Genomic DNA, 8,597 nt, shown 5'->3' on the forward strand with positions numbered 1-8,597 from the left:
CTGGGCCGTCCTCTGCATGCAGGCCACAGACGAACCCTGTTTCCTTTCAGGCCACATGGCCTGGTCTCTGCTCTCCAGGTCACCGCCAGGCAACTTAGCAGGTCCAACTGCTTGGATACGGTTGGGCCATGCTGCGCTCTGGATGCCACCGCATGAATGAGCGTTCTGTGTTTGCACCTAGGCTGGTGGCTCTCCGAGGGCCCTGTCCCCAGCACCACCCCCCCGCCCCCACTCAGTACAAAGAGCAGTCCTCAGTGACGGAATGCAGCAATGAGAAAGCCTGGCGGACAGTCAAGATTTCTTCCTGGTGAAACCGAATCACAGTGTGGAGCCCCGTGTGGAAGTGCTCATTTTGGAACCTTGTCCAAGGAGTGTCCTCTATTATTGCTAACACTTGGCGGGGGGGCAGGGCAAACTCCCCACTCCCCACCCCCACGCCGACACGGGTTTTTACCAGTTAGCTGTTCGGTAACCAGGAAGTCCTGATGCCAGTGCTTTTCCTTCCACCCTAAGATAACAGTCACCTTTACCCCTCAGCCCTCCGTCTGCACCGCTCCCCCGACCCCTCCCCGCACGCCTCCGCTCCCGGGGCTGCTGGCCCAAGTGCTGACCGGGAGCGATTGCTCTTGGCATCAAGCCTGAGGACAGGCTGTGCGGCCGAGAGGCCGGGGCGGCCCTCCCTCTACGACACGGGGTGGGAAGTGACCAGGGTGAGGACGCAGACAATAAGGGCTCAGTACCCTCTGAAGCGGGAGGGATCCCTGGGGACAGATGTACCAGCGGTCCGCTCCCTGCCAACCCCCGCGCCCCACCCAACCCACACCCCAGCATCCACACGCATCCGCCGGCAACCGCCTTCGGCCAACACCATTCACGGGGGTTCGAGCGAGAGGGCAGGCCTTACGAGGAGGTCCACAGAGAGGCCGGGCACTGCAGTGCCGGGAGTGAGATGTCTCTGAGCCCACTGTTACTGCCGGTCTTCTAATAAGGCCGGAGGCCAATCATGTCCTTCTAATAAGGCCGGAGGCCTGTCTCCGGGGAGCACAGCGCCCCTTCTCCCAACATGTCCTGGGCTGAATGACCCTTGGAGTGTACCAGGTTGAAGTTCTGGTGTCTGTGTCCGTGTGTGTGTGTGTGTGTGTTAAAATATTAAAACTGTGTTTCCAGACCAGACTTTGCTCCCGTGTTCAAGAGCCCCAATCCAAGTGTCACTTGGATGTCCCACAGGCAACTGCAATTTCACACACCCTATGCTTCTCGTCCTCTCCTTCCCCCTCAAACCCACAGTTGGTCCTGTCCCACGATCCCTTTCTCAAGAAATCGCCCTGCCACTCACCTACGTGGCCAACCGGGAAACCTGGGCACTCCCTCACCCCACATCCCCCTATTTCCCTCGGCCACCAAGTCGAGCCTGTTCTCTCCTGCACACTTGTGCCTCATCCAGCTGGCCCTGCACACCCTGCCAAGACTTTAGGTCAGGTCACCAACTTCTCGAAGCGCAGTGACAGCCTCTTGATGTGCTTTCTTGCCTCCAGTCCTCCTGTCATCCCTGCTCCAGCCCCCACACCATCCCCAGCCCTGTCTCTAAACCAGCCCTGAATGATGTGCCCAAGGCAGCGGGGAGAAGGCCCACTGGCCCAAACGCATCTTTCTCTCCAACTTGTAGGTGCCCGAAGTGCCTCTTATTTCGGTAAGTTCTGGGGACACATACTGACATATTAGCTAGCTCACTCTGGAGCAGTACCCAGCCTCTCTGACTTTTCCTACTGGCATCGAATTTTCCTGGGCAGAAAGGAAGGAATGTGAGATGAAAAGTAAGTTTTGACACCAATGAGGAAGGCAGGGGAAGGCCCAGAGTAGGGTACTGCGCAGGTCCGCGGGGCTAGAGGGGATTCCCAGGATTCGAGAAAAGTGGCTTCCTGGAAAGGGCTGGGCTGGGTCCCGAAGAGACTATCTAGCAGAAAGTGTGCCAGGAGGAAGGCATTGCCCTTCGGAAGGAACCGGCCAGCTCCAGCAGTGACTGGGTGGAAACTTCGAAACTTCCCCCCCCCTCTCAGGGGTGGAGCCATCTAAGACTTCCCAGAGGGAGAGGGCTCTGATCTCCCAGGAGATGGGCTGGGCTTCCTTCCAGAAGGGAGGCCGAAACCCGGGGGCGGGGCTGTAGAAGTAGCCCCCACTCTCCCCTCTGAGACCTCTGACTCGAAGAGGTGACAGAGCCTCACGTTTCCCCCCCCAAACAGAACACGGGCTCAGAAGATTACCCAATGCCTCTCTCTGCTCAGCCTGCAATGGGCCCGTCTTTCCTCTGCGGTGGTTCTTCCTCTGAGACCAACCCCTTTCCCTGAACTCGTGGGGAATCCACCTTTTACCTGTCTCAGCCCCGAAGCCCTGTAACTCACGGGAGGAGGTGACGAGGCTCCCAAATCTGTAATCTACCCAAAGCTACAAATCAAAACAAAACATGAGTCAACATTATGATGCAAGGTCTTTTTTTTTTTTCCTACAGATACGGGTTGTATAGACCTCATTGTCCTCAGGATTAGAGTCCAGATTCCAATCATAATTTGCAAGTCTCTTCAAGATCTGGCCGCTGCTAAATGAGATGTCGGTCAGAGGGTACAAACTTGCATTTATGACTAAGTTCCAGAGATCTAAGGTACAGCGTGGTGATTATAGTTAATCAGACTGTATTATATACTTGAAAGTTGCTAGGAAGTTAGATCTTAAATGTTCTCAGCACAAAGAAGAAATGGTTTGTGACGTGATGGAAGTGTTAGCTAACACTCTGATGGGCATCATTTTGCAATATATAAATGCAGCGAACCATCACGTTGTACACCTTAAACTCACGCAGTGTTCTCTGTGAAATATAGCTCAGTGAAGCTGCGAAAACAAAGATCTGGCTTCAGTTTTTACCTCTCAGCGCTCCCCCCAACCCCCATTCCTTTGGACCTGACACCTGGTCATCATTTTTTAACTTGTTATTTGGGAAGAATTTCTAATTTAGAAAGCATTGGAAGAATAAAAACAGCGCAAGGATCACTTGTATAGCTTTTACCCAGATAAGCCTATAGTTAACATTTTATCCCATTGCCTTTATTGTTTGGGTTCTCTCTCCACACTCACGCACGCACACGTTATGTATATACATTATATATACACACATACATCTACCTACATTACATGTATACATCCTGTATGCCATTTGATACACGCACATGCACACTTTTTTCTGAGCCATGCGAGGTATGTTGTATATATCATGATCCTTTACTCCTACACTTCAGTGAATTTCCTAAACAGAGACATCCTCTTCTTCTGCTTCTTCCTCTTCCTCCCTCTCTGCCCCTCCCCTCTGAGCACTCTCTCTCCTTCTCTCTTTTTTTTTAAAGATTTTATTTATTTTATTTGAGAGAGAAGGAGAGGGAGGGCAGAGGGAGAAAGAGAAGCGCTCGATCTCATGACCCTGAGATCATGACCTGAGCCGAAACCAAGAGTCAGATGCTCAACCGGCTGAGCCACCCAGGCGCCCCTGGTGTCACAATATTTTAATCTACTGTCCATATCGCAGTTTTGTCAGGTGACACACTGATGCCCTTTAGAACATTTCTTCCCTTCCAGTACAGGAGCTGATCTAGCATCAGGTGTTGCATGGAGTTGTTCTTTCTATTTAGCCTGTGTTAATTTGGAACACCCCACAGCATCTTTGGGTCTCTTATGACCTTGTTGTTTTTGGACAGATCACTTCCCCCTCCTGCCAATATAAATATTCGCGTTTTTCTTTCCTGCCAACATTTCTCAGCAGGATGCTCCTCATGCTGTGCTTGCCTGGTGTTTCCTCATGATTCGATTGGGGATCTGCCTCTCTGCTGTGTAGGTCATATGGTGTCCCATCTGGGGGCGCTCAGCCTATATCTGTCTCTCATTGGTGATGCTAATTTTGATCACCAGTTCAAGGTGGCGCCCGAGGTCTCTACCCTATAGCTACTTTTTTTTCTCCCTTGCATATAACAAACAGTCTGTGGGGAGACACTTTAAAACCATCAAATATCCTGCTTTTCATGAAAATATCCACTGGGGGGCGCCTGGGGGGCTCAGTCCGTTAAGTGTGGGACTCGTGATTTCGGCTCAGGTTCTGATCTCAGGGTGGTGAGATGGAGCCCGTCTGGGGCTCTGTGCTGGGCATAGAACCTGCTTTAGGTTCTCTCTCTCCCTCTCTCTCTGCCCCTCCCCCCCAAATAAATGAATAAATAAATAAAAATAAAATCTCCGCTCGGTTTAGCATCCATTGATAATTTTTGTCCGATCCAGTCCTTGCAATGATCGCTGCAAAATGACAAGTTTCCAGGGCACTTGGGTGGCTCGGTTAGTTGAATGTCCGACTCTTGATTTTGGCTCAGACCGTGATCTCAGTGTCCTGGGATTGAGTCCCGCGTCGGGCTCTGCGCTCAGCGTTGAGTCTGCTTGAGATTCTCTCTCGCCCTCTGCCCCTGCCCCTCCTCCTGCTCTCGTGTGCACGCACGCTCTCTCAAAATAAATAAGTCTTTTAAAAAAATGACAAGTCTCCGACTCCCACGCTCCCTCCATCCACAGTCACCGGTTGGCCCTTGCGTTCTAGCCATTGTGAGCCACTGTCCGTTTGCCACACCTGCCAAGAGCTCTTGGCTAACTCTTATTCGTCCCCCAGCCTGGGCTGTCACAAGTGGTGCACAACTCCAGGGGGCGCCATTCACATTGTGGCCATGCCAAGGGGCAGCTGGGGGGGTCTTGGTTTAGATGAAACTTCCTCCTGGAAGCTCTCCCAGATTCCCCAAGCTCTGTCTGCAGACCCTTATCAACACCCTCGTCACACTACATTGTAATTGTCTTCTTACTTCTTTGCCTCCCTCACTGGGCTATAAGCTCCTTAAGGGTACGACTTTTCCTCTCTTGTTCTCTGCTGTGCCCCGCCTAGAATATGTATTCAGCAAATGTCAGACCAGTGAACGGGTTTGGTCTCGTGTTATAGTTAGTTATATATGTATATATAATATACGTATGTATAGCTGGCTTCTCCGGTAGAGGACAAAGTCCTTAAGGACAAGAACCACACTTGATTCATCTCTGCATCCTCTTCCCCTCCCCTCCGTACTTGGCACAGGGCCTGGTTCATAGCAGGCACTCAACAAAGGTTTGCTGAGTAAGCCCATATGTGTACGGGTTGATCAGGGTACACTCCCCACCCCCACCTTTACGCAGAACTGCACTAAACTCTGTTTGGGTGACACCTGGGAACCAGGGGGTGTGCCCTTCGAACCCCTGCTGTTCCGCACAGTTGGGCCGAGCCCTGCCTGAGCACAGGAAATGTAAGTGTATGTGGTCAGGGTCACTAGGGCTCGCATTACCGAGGGATGCCAAAACCTGAGTGAGTCTCCAAAGGTGACTGAGGGCTGTCCGGGACCCATCCTTGGGGTTCTGAAGTCTTCCTAGATGACAGTCCCTGGCTTCTCCCATGGAACTTTCCAGGAGCCGCTGGCCCAGCGGACTCTGGAAGTCTTTCTGGGGCTAGGGCACTTGGAAGGCACACTGCTTGGGTCAGGCTAAAACAGAAACAGGAGAGGCTTGGAGAGAAGGCCTAGGAGGAGCCGGGCTGATAACCCAGCCCTTTGAAGAGCACAGGGCACCTCCGCCGTCTGGAGCCCAGCCTGCCAATCTGGCAGAATGAACTCCGATGCCCGCCAAGACCTGGACCTGGATTCGGGCTGGTGTCTCGCTGAGCCCAGCTCAGCAGCCAGGGCAACCCCTCCCAGAAGGCACTGGCTCGGGAAGCTCCTGGGAGGGCTCTTCTCAGCCCCCTAGAGATGGAGTGGGGCCCCAAGGGCAGCCCCAGGCAAAGGTCGGTGTCATCGGACTTTAGCTAGGACAGTCCTGATTTGTACAGGGTTTTTGTCTAGATAGACGCTCTTCTCCAGCCTTCCCGCTGTGTCAGAGATGCGCTGTCCACCCCACGGCATTCAGCTTTTTCCCAATAGGAAAAGTACTCACCAACAGGCCCCAGATCCATCAGTGGCAGCCTTGAAACTCACAGCCAGGGACTAAGGGATATGGATCTAACACAGGAGCCACTAACATGAACATTTTCATTTTTCTTTCTTTTTTTTTTTTTTAAGATTATTTATTTGAGAGAGCGAGAATGAGAGAGAGAGAGAGAGAGAGAGTACATGAGAGGGGGGAGGGTCAGAGGGAGAAGCAGGCTCCTCGCTGAGCAGGGAGCCCGATGTGGGACTCGATCCCGGGACTCCGGGATCATGACCTGAGCCGAAGGCAGTCGCTTAACCAACTGAGCCACCCAGGCGCCCCTTCATTTTTATTTCTAAAGCACTTACATAGCATTGACCATGTGCCAGGCGTTGTTTCAAATGCTTTGCAATCTGTTAACTCATTAATTCTCATAACAACCCTTTAAGGTAGGTCCAGTCATCATCCCCATTTGATCGTTGAAGAAACTGAGGCACAGAGAGGTTAAATAACTTGCTTAAGGTCACACAGCTGATAAATGGCAGAGTGACTCCAGCCCAGGTAGTGTGACTCCAGACCCCGTTCTCTTTACTCCTCTGTCCTGCTGCCTCCCTGGGCTTATCATCCTTGTGAGAACAGAGCAGGACAAGGAGCAACCTTCCCACTTCCCCTTTTCCTTTCTTCCGTAGGTCCTTTTATATGGATCAAGTGCAAGAGTCCAGCCTGTCCCCTAGTCACATCAGAGACAAAGAGAGGGAGAAAGAGAATGAGGACGTTGTCTGGATGCTCGGATGCTTCTGGAAAAGTCAGCTCTGGCAGTGGCTGAGGCGTACCTCCAGGATTCAGAAACCCCTGCAGTTATTTTAGCCCAAATTCTGAGCTGAGTGTGCTTAGCGACTCCCCAAAGATGACCACGGCATCAGAATCTTTCTAACCCTAGCCTTGGGCAAACACCACCACCAAAGAGTGGCCAGAGCCAAGCTTTGGCTGGACATGGAACAGAACTGGGAAGAAAAGAGTACATCGGGGTAGGTAACAAGTTGTTTACAGTGAGCAAGGCCCCAGTGGCCTCCTCATAAATCTCAGTCCTGAGAAAGTATGGTCAGAGCTGCAAGCCCCAACACGCACGTGCTGCTCTTCCCGTGGAAATATCAACCAGTCAGCACACGCAGCCGGGGCTGGGACGAGGGCAACACACTTTGGAGCCAAAACCTTTAACCAACCACCAAACTTTCTTTAAAGGGAGACGTGTTTGGCTCTCTGCTGGGCACAGGGACTACAAATAGGAGTAAAAATGCTACCATCTGTGTTGATATAATCTACGCTCGCACATGCCATCGATCATCTGTGGAGGGCAACAGCAGTGGGAGAGAGACTAAGGGGTCACCGCAAACCCTTCCTGCCTTGTGAATTTGCTATCAGAAGCACACGTTACCTATGCAGACAATAAATGAGGGGCACCCAGCCGGCTCAGTGGAAGAGCATGCGATTCTTAACCTCGGGGTTGCGGGTTCAAGCCCCATGTTGGGTGTAGAGATTACTTAACTAAATAAAACTTAAAAAAAAAATTTAGGTGTGCCTGGGTGGCTCAGTCGTTAAGCGTCTGCCTTCGGCTCAGGTCATGATCCCGGGGTCCTGGGATCAAGCCCCACATCGGGCTCCCTGCTCCTCGGGAAGCCTTCTTCTCCCTCTCCACTCCCCCTGCTTGTGTTCCCTCTCTTGCTGTGTCTCTCTCTGTCAAATAAATAAAATCTTAAAAAAAAGATTTAAAGTGCCAAGGTTGTTGACAACAACGAAGGATCCAGGATATACCGACGGAATTGACCCATCGGTCTTCCTGGCTTGGGACACACTTCGGGCTTTCGCCGTGGCGGTTACGCCCAAGAGGTCTTCTTACCACGTCCTGGCTACAAAAAGGCGGGTGTTTTTCCAAGCACATCACATGAGGAGACTGATAACCCGGCAAGAATGCGGAGGCAGGTGAGCCCGGCCCAAGGCAGAAGGCAGTTTTTCCTTCCACGGGCTTTGACCACGTCATCCGCCCTTCACGGACAAAGGTGACTCCGTGGGTGACAGCCTGTCACCTTGCAGACACGCCCCTGTCCCCAGCCTGGCCCCGGCCCAGAGAAGTGTTTCCCGATCAGCTCTGGCCAGCTGGGCAGGGGTCAATGCCTCCGGCTGGATCCAGCCGAAACCTGCTAAGGAGCTAGCCCCAGTCTGAGAACAAGGGTCGGCAAAGTAGGTTCTGGTGGTTTTGGCGAGGGCAAATGGACAAGTCAGTTTTCCGGTGTGGCATGGTTTTTCTGGATCGTGGGCTCTGACTTTTCCCTCTGCGCCCTCCGCCCCCAGACTACCTTCAGGCTTCCTCTCTGCGAAGCGCATCCCATCTGCTGGGAAATAGTAACCATGTGACAATAAGCATGATCACGACCCTCTCGGGAATGCTCCCGTGGGTCAGGCACGGAGCTCAGCACTATACACGCATTCTCTCCCAAGCAGTCCTCATGGACATGCCACGAGGAAGGGCTTCTGGCTGTCTTCGTTTTACAGATGAAGAAACTCAGCCTCGCAGCAAGAGCTAGTAAGTGGTGGGGACCCAT

The sequence above is a fragment of the Neomonachus schauinslandi genome, chromosome X (assembly GCF_002201575.2).
Source record: "Neomonachus schauinslandi chromosome X, ASM220157v2, whole genome shotgun sequence".
NCBI lineage: Eukaryota > Metazoa > Chordata > Mammalia > Carnivora > Phocidae > Neomonachus > Neomonachus schauinslandi.